Consider the following 14,425-nt stretch of genomic DNA (forward strand, 5'->3'; position numbering starts at 1 on the left):
TTGCTTGATTTCATATCAAGTTTTCAATTTTAAATTTCTAAAACTCCAAACTATCATTAATTCAAGACTTTCAACTTTAAAATGTCTAAATTTTTAACTTTTAAAATGTTTAAAACTGAAAGTTAACAATAATATATATAAAACTAGATGTTAAGGTTTCAATTTGAATTTTGAAGTCAAAACAAAGAAGGAAAATTCTAAAAACTAAAAAAAAACACTATACTTTTATGTATATATGTAAAATTTATGTATAAAACTAACAAATAAAAAACAATTCAAGCAAAACGAATCAAACCAAATCGAGTGAGGCTTTGCTCGGGCTAAGATTTTTTTTTTTAAAACCGAACCGAGTTGAACAACTCATTTTCAAACTGAGCCGAAATTAAAGTATTTTTCAAATAATTTCCAAACGAGCAATGTGGACAACCCTAGTAAACATATGATGACTACGAACCACTACTACCTTGTAAACATATGATCATCGAGAAATAGTGAATGTGCATAAGATGGAGTGCTAATACATAAGAAAACATAATATATATATCCTTTTGTTTTTGTTTCTTAATATATTACTTATTAATATTTATTATTTTACTACATATATATCTCTTCACAAAATATATTTTTAACGGTTTTTATAAATAAATAAATAAACAAAAACAATATATAAAATTAACATTCACGTCACTCTAGATTCTTACCACATGAATTATGACTAGTTGCATAATGACCATTTTCAATGGTCTTGCTTTTGGTTCAAACAACTTAAAATACTTGCATTTTTTCTTGTATCAAAGCCGGCACTCGACTTGACTTTGAACAAATTTTCCAATTACCTAATTTAGGTTTACAGATTATTTTAATCGTCAATAGGTGGTTATTTTCATGGTTTAATACATCTAAAAGATAATAAATTTATGTTACAGTTACAAGTATTTCAGTACTTTACAATTGTTTATGGATTTGTTGAGTAAAGTTACGGCTTTGACCCCATATTTTATAAATGTTAATTTTAAATGCTTTAGTTTTGTTATTTAAAAAAAATTAATGGCGTAGCTTGTTGCCGGTTTGTTTTATGTTTCGATTTACACACCCTTTTTAGTGACATATTATTTTAATTAAAAAAAATTATAAGGAATGAAACATGCTAGGAATGGAATATTTTTTTAGTAATATGGCAGTATTTTAATAAAGAAATGGACTTTATGATTTTGGTTATAATATTCACTTTGTTGATTTTAATTTAATTGTGGACTAAGTCTCATTTGACATTTGTTAACTTTGATCAAAGTCCTCAATATCCGTTGGCATTTTTTTTTTGTTATTGGCACACAGGGGCGGAGCTATGTTGAAGCTTCGGGGGTCGGCCGACCCCGTGCGAAAAAAATATTTAGTGTTATATATACGATAAAATACCGAGCGACCCCTGTAAAATTTTGACATTGATCCCTGTAAAATAATAAAAAGTTGAGAAGGAAAAAAGATCAATCTAAAAACCATCGGAATTATTTGTCCGGCAAGAATTATAGTTGCAGGTTGTCTTGGCAATTGAAATGAGGAAGATGAACCAACTTGTCTACTTTTTTGTCTTTTCGGTATGCAGGTTATGATAGATATATATAAACCTAGTTATTTAACTTAAAAGTACTTTAGAATTTTTTTCCATTCTCATATAAAAGAAAGAGGGAAAACAATAATAAAATAGTTAACATTTAACAATAATAGAGAAAAAGAGAGTCACTGTATCCTACGGACCTACTCAATAAAAAAGTTGATATACGTTAAAAATGAAAAAATATGGATTATGACTTTTTAGTTAAAAGTTTTTGTCTCCACCCCTATAAACCGAAATGAAATAATAGTCTTTAACTATGTAATTTTCGTATAATTTGAATATAATCCAAAATCAATATTATTTTAAATTTAACATGTAAGTAATCTTTATTTCGATTTTAGCTATATTACTATTTAATTTTATAATTTTATGTATTTATATAATATGTAGTTATCTGGTTTTAAATGTATACTTTTATAAATATTATTTGTGCATAACTTGTATATATTTGTTAAGTGATATATAAATTCATCTATATTTTATCTCATGTGTAAGTTAGTGTACTTTTGTTCCTTGGCTCGGGACACTCTCATCTAGGCCAGTCTCGTGGCTGCTGTAATTTTGTTATTTGTTTATGATTTAATTTATCCTTTTATTAGGTGACCCGACCCGACCCAAAACAACCCGACCTGGATGAACCAAAAAATTATAATATATAACGATAGACAAATGACCCCAATACTTCCGACCCCTGTAAAAAAAAAATCCTGAATCCGCCACTGTTGGCACATGTGATCAAAACGATACATCAACTCTCGGTCTCTATAAAGGCATGTTGTCAAAAATATATTTTCCTCACCGCTAGGTAACATAAACATGTCACATGTAAATGTATTCGACCAAAAACTTTTTATCACCTCCATACATATAATACAGACATATTGATGGTGTGTGTATAATAGATATATACATGTATATGTTGTTGCTACATTGAGATTATAAGATTATAGACTACGCAACGATAGTGGGAGGAGGTAGATACAAGGTTGTCTCCGAGATTTTTCAGATACCCTGAGTGGGTATCGAGAAATGGATCCCTTTATATATATTATATATATATATATATATTATATATATAGGATCAGGATCATGAGAGAACTTTTTTGAAATTGAGAACCATGAGAACCATTTTAGACCACAAAAAACCCAAAATAAAAAAAACATAAAATCAAAAAAAACACAAAAAACAAAAAAGTAAAAAAACCAAAATTCTTATTTTAACATCCCGGTTTCATAAAAAAAACTCGGTTTAGCCAAATTATTTACACATATGTATAATATATACATATATGTACATTTACATGATTTTTTTATACACATGTGTATAATTTAAGATAAAGGACACTGTACATATGTGTATATTACGTAACTGAAGATTCAATCAATCAATCAATCATACCCAGTGAAGTCCCACCGACAGCAAAGCTATAGGTAGGGTCTGGGGAGGGTGGGATGTAGACACACCGTACCTCTATCCAAAGGGATAAAGAGGTGGCTTCCAGAGTGACCCTCAGCTTTAAAGTCCATATGTATGAAGCAATACAAAGGAAATCAAAGTTTAACAGTAATAATAATAATATTAATGATAATAATAATAATAGTAATAATAATAATAATCATAATACTAATAATAATATATATGAAAAGAATATACTAATACTATGTATATGGGAAGAATAATACTAATAGTAATACTAATACTAATACTATAAATGTGACCAAAATAAGGTAAATTCTCACTAAAAATCCTTAACTTTAATTCTACTTCTCCATGAATTCCTATCCTCAACCATGTCCTCAGAAAGGTTTAAGTCTATCAAATCATGCTTAATCCTCTCATCCCACGTCAGTTTAGGTCGTCCTCTACCCCTCCTCCCTTCTATAGTAATGTTTTCTACGGTTCTAACAGGATTCGTCGGTCGTCCTCTACCCCTCCTCCCTTCTATTACGTAACTAAAGATTAAATAAAATTATACATATGTGTATAATACAACATTTTATTTTATTTTATTTTTTTAATGAAACCAGAATGAAATATAAGAATTTTGGTTTTTTTACATTTTTAATATTTTTGTTATTTTTTGTTTTATGATTTTTTTGAAAATTTTTTTTCAAAGGTGTTTTTAGTGGTCCAAAATGGTTCTCAAAGTTCTCAATTTGCAAATGGTTCTCTAGGATCCTTACCATATATATATATATATATATATATATATATATATATATATATATATATTCATCGAATCATCGATAGTTGTGAATGGTTACTGAAGAGGTAGGTCCCAGCAGAGCCCAGTTGGACCCGCAAGACTCACCTTGAACAGGGACGTCTGCGCAATGACCAACTGCTCCAGCAGGACCCACCATGCTCAAAGAACCTTACGCGCAGTACGCCAGCTGTACCCGCAGGGAAAGCCTCCCAATGGTGAAGTACACCGCCTGTTCCCGCAGCTGCGGATACAAGCCATCAGGGAAGGCTACCCGCACTAACAGCAAGGCTACACGCACAAGGCATTCGTTCAGTAGTCACATGAAGGAATGAGCAACGCGGGAACACTCCCGCCTAAATGAGCCAGTCCGTATGCTTCTGGAAGGTCTTTCGTACTATACCTACTAAGGTATGGGCGGAACAGACAGTTTGACCAGAGCAGCCCATGAACTAATCACAGGGTGACAGCTCACCGGCAACAATACGAGGAGGAGCACCCTCTAGTACTGTTTGTCACTATTAGCCGCTGCCTACTCACCAACCCTCACGATGGGACGTGCGCAGCCTACAGTTGGTGGAACAGTGCGTAGCCGGCAGTAAAGGAACAGTATACAGCCGACCTTATTACTGTTGGCCATAACCTATCCACCAACCAGCATGGCCTGTGCATAGTCCACTGTTGGTAGAACAGGAATACTATTCAGCCGGCTGTACCTGCTTGGAAACCTATCTTCGGCTATAAATACTCCAACACCTTGGAATGGTAAGGACATCATCTGATATCTCAATCTTATCTAGCAATCTCTTAATATACACCTATATTCAGAGCAATCTAGTCTGATTCTCACGCCGGAGGGTGGTCACAAGGAGGAACCCCCCCTTCTCAGTGACGAGCTTACGGTGTCTGTTTTGCAGGTTTCCAGAAGAACAACCTTCTCTGCTGAACCTCATCCCCGTGGGAAACATTACTTAACCCCCAGATTATCTATAATCTGTCCAGGGTTCACTTAGTGTTTCTTCATTGGCGCCATCCGTGCATAAAAAGCTAGAACTAATTCTTAGTCTTTTCAAAGTTTCTGAAGAAATGGTTAACGTTACTCCGGTCCCAAGACCAGTAAGTGACCAAGAAACCCCGGTGACCACAACCCCAGTAACTGGCAACACCGGCGGTTATACAAATCTTACGAACACTACCCCGGCTACCCAAGCCGGGGCAAGTGCAGTAAACATTCCACTGGGGTTCACTGATGCCCAGTTGGAAAAACGAACAAGGGTCCCTCGCCAAACACTAGATCAAGTGAAGGCGTGGGCCGAAGCACGTCAAAGAGAGTTCCAAGCTGAATTGGATGAACGCTTGCGTTCAGTTCAACAGGCTGACGAATTCGGCAGTACTCGCCAACACCTAAATATGAACAGTAAGTGCGAGTACTCAGACGACGAGAGGGAAGAATCCGATACCGACGCAAACCCTCGCCATAAGGCGAAAGGGAAGCGTAAGGAAACGGACTTCCAACCAAAAAGGAATTTTGGGGAAGCTTTTAAACCAACAAATGCGGAGAGAAACCCGCGTGACTTCTCCAAAACCTTTAGACCAACTGCTACAAATGCAGGAAAGTCAAAATTCGCAAGGGACATTGCGGAAGCAATCGCCCCGAGAAGTGCCAAACAAATGTCCAACATTGGCACTTATGATGGTCTATCCGACCCAGATGATCATTTGAACAGGTTCATTGCGGGGGCTACCGTCAGCAACTGGACGGAACCCACGTGGTGTTACATGTTCCAGATGACTCTGGTCGGAGCGGCCAGGGCATGGTTCGATCGTTTACCGGTCCACCACATATATGACTGGGCGGACTTTCAGAACAAGTTCAGCCAACACTTCAGCCAACAGAGGAAATACACTGAAGAACAGTGGACGATCCTCAACTGCGTTAGAGAGGAGGATGAATCTTTACTAGACTTCATCACCCGCTTCAACTCCAAAAAGCTAAGTCTCGGCAACATAAGTGAAGATCTGGTTCGCGCCGCTTTCATCCAAGGCGCCGAATACCCAGAGCTTATCCGCACATTGACGGGTAAGGATGGCATGCCATCAACATGGGATGCCATCATGACGGCGGCAAAGCGCTTTGCCGAGACAGAAAAGCAACTGGGAAGGGATCTTCCCCAGAGTACACACCTCTACACGCAGAGGACAAGAGAGAACAATGTCCGGATCGCCCGGCAGAACAAAAAGAGGAAGCTAGGTATCTGGCAGTCAAGGGTAAACTTTGACACCTCATCCAGCTCTCAACCTCTTGTTGGCAGAAGAAATCACACGCACCCTCCAAGCCAAAAGCACCGGTGGACGCCACTCACCAAAAGCGTCACGGAGATATTTGCCACTGAAAAGCTACCGTGGCCAAAAGCTCCAATGATCCGGCAGCGACCTAATGCGGATCAGAGCAAATCCTGTGACTTCCACGGGACAAAAGGTCATGATACGGAAGAGTGTACATCCTTGAAGGACATTGTTGAAGCATTCGTCAAGGATGGAAGACTGGCACACCTGGTGGCATCAATCAAGAAGGGAGGACGGAACGACAACCGGTACCGAGGCAACGGAAGGAAGCCCGTTGACATCAGCATCAACATGGTTCATGGTAACGTGAGAGGAAGAAAAAGGCGAACGATAGAACCATGTGCGTGGAAGGAAGCTGAGGTGCGCTTCCCGCGAGTGCCAGGAGGACCCAGCAAAGAAGGCCCTATCATCATCAAGAGCCAGCTGGGGCACTACATCACCTCCCGCACTCTTGCTGACAACGGCGCCTCGTCAACGGTGATGTACAGGCAGTTCTTCGACAAGCTAGATGACGAAGACAAGGAGCGCCTGGAAACGATCTGCGCCTCGATGGAAGGGTTTGATGGCAGCACAAACACCCCGCTGGGTATCCTATCTTTCCCCGTCACTCTTACGGATGGGAGACACTCCCGCACAGAAGATGTGGACTTTGTCGTGATGAGGAAGCCACACCACACGTACGACATTCTCTTCGGGAGAGACGGGATGGCAAGATTCAACGCCGTGGTATCCTCAGTCCACGGCATGATGGGATGGCCAACAGCTGAGGGTGTAGCGATGATCACCGGCATTCCCCAGGTATGCATCGCATCTGTGTCATCTAAACCCAAACCAAAGATGGCTAAACCAACCATCACCGAACCAGAAAGATGGGCCTTCAACGGCAAGTACCCGGACCAGGCCGTCACCATTGGCCCAACAATTGTTGGTCCCACACGCACCTTACTTAAGCGCTTATTACAAAGGAACGCTGACATCTTCGCGTGGACACCAGCTGACATGACTGGTGTACCCCGGAGTAAGGCAGAGCATAAGCTCAAATGCGATCCGGCTGTCACGCCGATCGTACAAAAGCGCAGAGTAATGGGGCCAGAACAAACTAACGCGTGTAGAACCCAAGTCAAGGAACTCCTTGACGCAGGCATCATACGCGTTAGTAGATATCAAACTTGGGTTGCAAATCCCGTTATGGTACCGAAGAATGACAAACAATGGCGCATGTGCATAGATTTCAAGGATTTGAACAAAGCATGCCCCAAAGATTGTTATCCGTTACCTGAAATTGATCTTAAGGTGGATTCGTTGGCACCATTCCGCCTTAAATGCTTCCTGGACGCGTATAAGGGGTACCATCAAATCCACATGGCCGTTGATGATCAGGACAAAACCGCTTTTCGGACTCCCGATGGCACATTTTGTTATCAAATGATGCCATTCGGACTTAAGAATGCCGGGTCCACATACCAACGCCTGATGGACAAAGAGTTTCATTCCCAAATTGGGAGGAACTTGGAAGTCTGCATGGATGACTTGGTCATCAAAAGCCCTGACCCAGAAGCGATGTTGAAAGACATCGAAGAAACTTTCAACACGCTCAGGAAGATAAACATGAAGCTCAACCCGAGCAAGTGTGCCTTTGGAATGGAGGAAGGGAAGTTCTTGGGGGTCATCATCACTAAAGATGGCTTCAGAGCGAACCCTGAAAAGGTCGAAGCCATTATCAAAATGGAATCACCTACTACCATCAAACAGGCTCAGACACTGAATGGACGACTAGTGGCACTTAATCGCTTTTTGGCAAACCACGCGGATAAGTCGTTTCCATTCGTGTCAACATTGAGAAACTGTTTAAAGAAAACGCACTTCCGCTGGACACCAGAAGCGGAAGCAGCTTTTCAGGAGATTCGGTCACGCTTGATTGAACTCCCAACGCTTACAGCACCAACAGCGGGAGAGGAGTTAATACTATACATTTCCGCAACTGATAGAGCAACCGGGGCAGTCCTGCTAGTAGAACGAAAAGGCATCCAGATGCCAATCTACTATGTTAGCCGTGTCCTAACAGACGTAGAAACCCGGTACTCTACCCTAGAAAAATTAGTCTTAGCACTAATACACGCTTCACGCAGGCTAAGACGATATTTCCAGGGTCACCCAATCACCATTCTCTCAAACTTCAAACTTGCAAACGTTCTAGGCAAACCTGAGTTATCGGGACGCCTAGCCAAATGGGCAATTGAGTTGGGGGAATACGCGATAAAGTATAAGCCAAGACCAGCCATAAAAGGCCAGGTTCTGGCCGACTTTATTGCAGAAGTGCCTGCATCGCGGGAAAAAGAGTGCCAGGAAGAGGCTCAACCCTCTCTAGCACAAGACATCAATGATGTCTGGCGACTCTACACTGATGGAGCAGCCAGTAACGAGGGTTCAGGCGCAGGGCTAAAGCTAACCAACCCAGCAGGCCAAGAATACACTTACGCTATTCGACTGGATTTTCCAAGTACGAATAACGAAGCCGAATATGAAGCATTCCTGGCTGGGCTGAGAATTGCGCGTAAGATGGGAGTAAAAAACTTGGAAGCCCACGTGGATTCCATGTTAGTAGCCAATCAAATCAACGGGACGTACACGGCCGTGAACGACACAATGGCCCTGTACCTCGCACAAGCAAAATCCCTTATGCGCGATTTCAATGACTGCAAAGTCATACACGTCAAGTGAAGTGAAAACAAATCTGCGGATGCGTTAAGCAAGCTTGCATCATTAGCCTTCACCCACTTAGGAAAGGATATCCGCATTGAACTCCTCGAGACACCATCGGTCCCGCACAAGGAAATTTGTGTCATCCAAACAGGCACGGAAACATGGATGACACCAATAATAAAATACCTTGCGACAGGTACACTACCGGAGTCCAAAACACAGGCAAGAAAACTACGCTGTAAAGCACTGAATTATCAACTCATCGATGACATCCTTTACAGACGTAACTTTCTTGGCCCACTCTTAAGATGCGTGGACAACCAAGATGCTGACTACCTCCTAAGGGAAGTACACGAAGGCATCTGTGGAGTACACGCAGGTCCCCGCGCTGTTGTAGCCAAGCTAAACAACGCGGGATACTTTTGGCCGGGGATGCATACGGATGCACTGGCATACATCAGAAAATGCAGGTCTTGCCAGCTTTACGCACCCAACACGCACCGCCCGAAGAATGAACTTGTTCCAGTCACTTCTTCATGGCCATTTCAGAAGTGGGCCATCGATGTGACAAGTCCATTTCCTACAGCAGCAGGAAATGTTCAGTTCCTAGTGGTAGCCATCGACTACTTCACCAAGTGGATAGAAGCAAAACCTTTAGCCCAAACAACCGCGAAACATATCAAAAAATTTATTTGGGAATTTATTATTTGTCGTTTTGGACTTCCACAGAATTTGGTGAGCGATAACGGCACCAACTTTGCTGACAAGAAGCTACAACAGTGGCTGAGAGAACTTCAAATCACCCACACCTTTACCTCAGTGGCACACCCGCAAGGTAATGGTGAGGTGGAAAGAGCAAATAAGAGCATCGTCGAAGGCATAAAGAAAAAACTATTGGAACACAGATCCGGCTGGGTGGACGAGCTTCCGCACGTCCTTTGGGCAAACAGAACGCTGAAGAAGGCCAGTACGGGAGAAACCCCGTTCAGCCTCACTTATGGCACTGAAGCCATGGTCCCGGTCGAAATTGGTTTACCCTCACCAAGGGTCTTGATTCAGCCAGAAGACAATGATGCGGAAAGACGGTTGGATCTTATGCTAACCGAGGAACGCAGAGACTTAGCCGCAGTGCGTGAAGAGAACTACAAGCGACAAATGCAAAAGTACTACAACACGCGGGTAAAACTCTGCAACTTCAATATAGGAGACTACATACTGCGTAACAACGAGGCTTCGAACCAAGAACGCCCGGGAAAGCTGGCCCCAGTGTGGGAATGGCCATACATTATCAAAGAAGTCCTGGGAAAGGGCGCATACCGGCTCGAAAGGCTCGATGGCACTCCAATCCCAAGAACATGGAATGGAGCTCAATTACGCAAATGTTATATGTAGATCAATTCCAAACTTGTAAAGAAAAGGCCTAGAGCCACTTCTAATGGAAATGATTCTCCTTTCATAATGTGTTGATAACTTTAAATTTGTACTTATGAACTTCACACATTGGTGCCGGTATTCACCGCATAAATGGGGAAGAAGTAAGTCGTCACGTGTGGAATGTGGCAAAACCCGCATAAACACAACGCTAAAAATAAGGAAAACCTACACGCAGGTTAGATGTAAGTAAAGTTTAGCCATCCTTGTAAGTGCAAGTGACGGTCTTACCCGCACAATCACGAACAAGGAAGCAAAACTTCAACCGATCATCTACCACGTTCAAAGGTTATCCTAAAAAAGGATGAGGAAAACCTACACGCAGGTCAGATATGGGTAAAGTTTAGCCATCCTACTAAGTGCAAGTGACGGTCTTACCCGCACAATCACGAAAGAGGAAGCAAAACTTCACACCTATTATCTACCACGTTCAAAGGTTAACTTATTCTAAAACACTTGGAAAATTGCAAATTTAAACTAAAGTATGCAAGTCATATAACGTTTATAAAGCAAGGAATCCAATGAAAGAGGTCTTAGCCGCACAAAGATTTTTATTTCATAAATATTCGTTACAAGAATGGCCGGGTAACTACCCGCCTACGAGTAAGAATCTATACAAACTAAATCTATCCTAGCAGCGGGAAGGGATCTTCAGGATCAGGCTTCAGGGCCACTTCCACTTGGACCAGCGCCGTCAGTAGAGCGTGGAGGTTCAAGGAAAGCCTTAAGGATAGATAGCCCATCATCAGCAGCAGCAACTTCATTCACCTTCTCCACCACTGGATGCGGGAAGGCGGCATACTGGTTCACTGCTTGGTCGTAAATAGCTTCAGTATCCACATTATACAAAGGGAAGTTGGAAGGCGGGATGCCTTTCTCAACGAACCCTAGACCAAGCAGGAAGCCGGCCCGTTCCCCATCCTCGTGAGAAGCGTTGAGGGCTGCGCTCATAGCATCGTCGTAAGATGTCTCTGAGAAGACCCGATGCACAACCTACAAAAGAAAATATACAAGTGTCAACACCCTTTTTATTTACAAAGAAAAGCGTAAAGACATGAAAGCTTACCTGAGACAACGCTTCTCGAAGAAGCCATTCCTTGGCAACCAGAGCTTCTTGGAGGGCAGCTTGAGCTTCATTACGGGCGCGTTCGGCTTCACTTTTGTTAAGGTTGGCAAGCAACACTTCTTTAGCCGCAGCCTCTTCGACGCCCTTTAGCTTCCGCTCAGTATGGTCAAGCACCCCCCTCTGGTCCAAGATCTCCTGGAGCTTTTTGGCGTCTTCCATCGCCAAGGCATCATGAGCCTGCTGGAGAGCCTCTAATTTGGCTTTTAGTTCTTCATTCTCCACGCGCAGAGGCTCAGCAATAGCTTCAGCCTTGGTAGCCCTCTCGGTTGCGTTCCTCGCAGTTTCCTTAGCCAGCTGAAGCTGTTCATTAACAGCTTGGGCAGCCTTGGAACGGGCCTCGAGTCGAGCCTGAACTTCAACCTCGAGGGCCTTGAAGGCCTTCTCCTTCTCCGCTGCCACTGCGGCAAGTTTTTGGTTCTCCTCCCGCACAGCCCGCGCCTGAGCTACTTCCTTGAAGCGAGCTGCTTTTAACTTGTCGTTTTCACGACAAAGCAGCTCGACGCGCGGATGCATCCGGGCCAGGAGAACCCGAAGCTCATTGGTTAGCCTACCCTCCTGGTAGCTAGCCATGGCTTCCCCCAACGCACCACTGGGAGCAGCGTGACGAGCCCATTCCACGCACTCCACAGGGGTGCGAAGGGTTGTTCCTCGGCGAATGTTCCATCGTGGAACATACACTTCATTGGAATCCGACACTGCAAAAAACACAAAGCAGTTAGGAAAAGATGATAAATATATATATATAAAATGGGCCAGAAGAACCCTACGCACCTGTAGGGTCAATGACAGGCCGATAGCCGCCGAACCCATCACCTGAACCCAAAGGAAATCCATCCAAGAGGTCAGGCAGATGGGAAGGTAGCAAAGATTGGCGGAAAGCACCATGCGTACCTGATGGACCGGCCGTCGTGGCCGATGGCGGGGGCATGGTAGCAGCCGCCGTGGTCGCCGCCGCGGTCGCTGCTGCGGAATCCGCAGCAATAGTAACCGCCGGCTCCGTGAAGGATGCTGTAAAAATCGCACTCACAGCCGGCGGTGATGTCATCTCGGCTGGAACAGTCGGCTCAAAGGAGTGAGCAACTGAACCAGCGGAAGCAGGCGCAGGCGCCTGGGTCGACGCCTCAGGTAGGCTGACCAAGCCTACCATCATTGGCGGAGAGGTACTACTCGGCGCCTCACCCTGGAATGCGTCAACATCCACGCCTGCATAAAGAAGAAAAGTGTAAAAGATTAAGCTATGAAGATAAAAAGCTAAAGGAAAGTTGTACTTACGGGTTTTCTTGAGCCTAAAGGTACGGAGAGGCGGGGACGGACCCGATAGAGCCGGCCTCTTCGCGCCGGTAACCGTCGTCTTCTTCGACTCTCCGGAGGTGACAGTCGCAACCTCCGGAGCGGTGGTCTTATCACCACCGGGATTCCCCGCCACCTCTTCGCTCTCGGTCTCCGAATCAGACCGAGGCGCCGGATCGGCAGTGGAGGCCTTCTCTTTCCCCTTCCCGCCGGCAGCTTTCTTCTTCCGCACCAACGGAGGACCATCTGCGGATTCCTCATCAGAACATACGATTAGAGGAATTCCAGCAGAGGTTTCAACATTGAGGGGTCGAGGGTCGAAGAGCGCCTTACCTGGCCGACGGGCACTGAGGATCTCATGGCCTAGCGGATAGACCTCCACGAACCGATCCGCCGTCTGTTCTAGGATGGGCAACTCGTTCTCGTCTAGAGCGCGAGTACCCATCCGGGCGGGACCATCAGCCTCTCGCGGATTAAGGAGCGACTGCAGGTCGTTCCCCTCTGAAATAAACAGGAAAAAAGTTAGAAGCAATTCAGAATCAACAATAAGAGACAAAGCATACCGTAAGGAACAGAGTTCGAACCGTATTCGAGGACGATTGGGATCTTTTGCGCATCGGCAGCCTTCCACACTCGGCTCATCCCCAGCATCACCATCCCGGACTCCGCAAACCGGTAAACCGGAGATTGGACCCGAGATATCTTCGCAAACCATTCCGCCTCCTGGTAGTTGGAGGCGTGAAGGCTCGGAAGTGCTTGCCCGTTTTTGAATTTCATGGCAATGGGGATGGCGCGAGCGGATATGAAGAAAAACTCCCTCTTCCACGCGCGAAGACTGCGCTCGGTCGCGCAGATCTTTAAACCCTTAATCCGGGTTGACAACGTGTACCACCCCTGGATGCACCTCCAAGTATAGAAGGTCATCAGGCGGTCAACATAGGGCTCAACGCCCAGTATCCGGCACACCCACTCGAAGTGGCGAATCTTGGCGATCGCCATGGGGTGCAACTCGGTCAAATGAACACCGTGCCTCTCAAGGACACGGTAAACAAACTTTGTCAATGGGAACCTAAGATTCCCATAAACAAAGAATGCTGCATAAACCCCGATCTTGCCTCTGGGGGCATCGTACACGGTATGATGGGGTTCAGGAAACTCAGGCTCGAGAGACTCGAGCATGAACTTCCTGACGACATACCGGTACAGATCGCCAGGCAGAGCACACTGGCACTCGCCAGCAGTACTCTTATCATCGGCTGTAGATTCAACATCTCGAGACGACATCTTGTGAAGAAAAGAAGAAAACGATTTCGGGAGAATGCTTGCCTGAAAAGGATGAGTATTCGCCGGAAATCGCTTAAAAGATGAAGAGAAGATTGAAAGTGTGGATTACAAAGAACCCTCTCCCCTTTATATACTAATCGCAATTAATGCGATGAAATTAATGCGGAGGAGAGAGAAAACGAAGGTGCAATGAAACTGTGACACGTGGCAAAAAGCAAGCTGGCAACAGCTGTTGACAGGACGCATACCATTAATTTCGCGGCCACGCGCCCGAAAAATCGCGCCCACGCGCCTGAAAAAGCGTCTGGAATGACCATGTACTGTCACGTCACCATAACTTCCTGCACGTCCTGACACAGTCAGAAGAAACCGTCGCACGACGTTTCAGATGTTTGGACTGTTCCTATCATTCCACCAACTCTTCGA

The sequence above is a fragment of the Bidens hawaiensis genome, unplaced genomic scaffold (genome assembly GCF_021521415.1).
Source record: "Bidens hawaiensis isolate Kalapana, Puna unplaced genomic scaffold, B.hawaiensis_p1.1 tig00056023_1, whole genome shotgun sequence".
NCBI lineage: Eukaryota > Viridiplantae > Streptophyta > Magnoliopsida > Asterales > Asteraceae > Bidens > Bidens hawaiensis.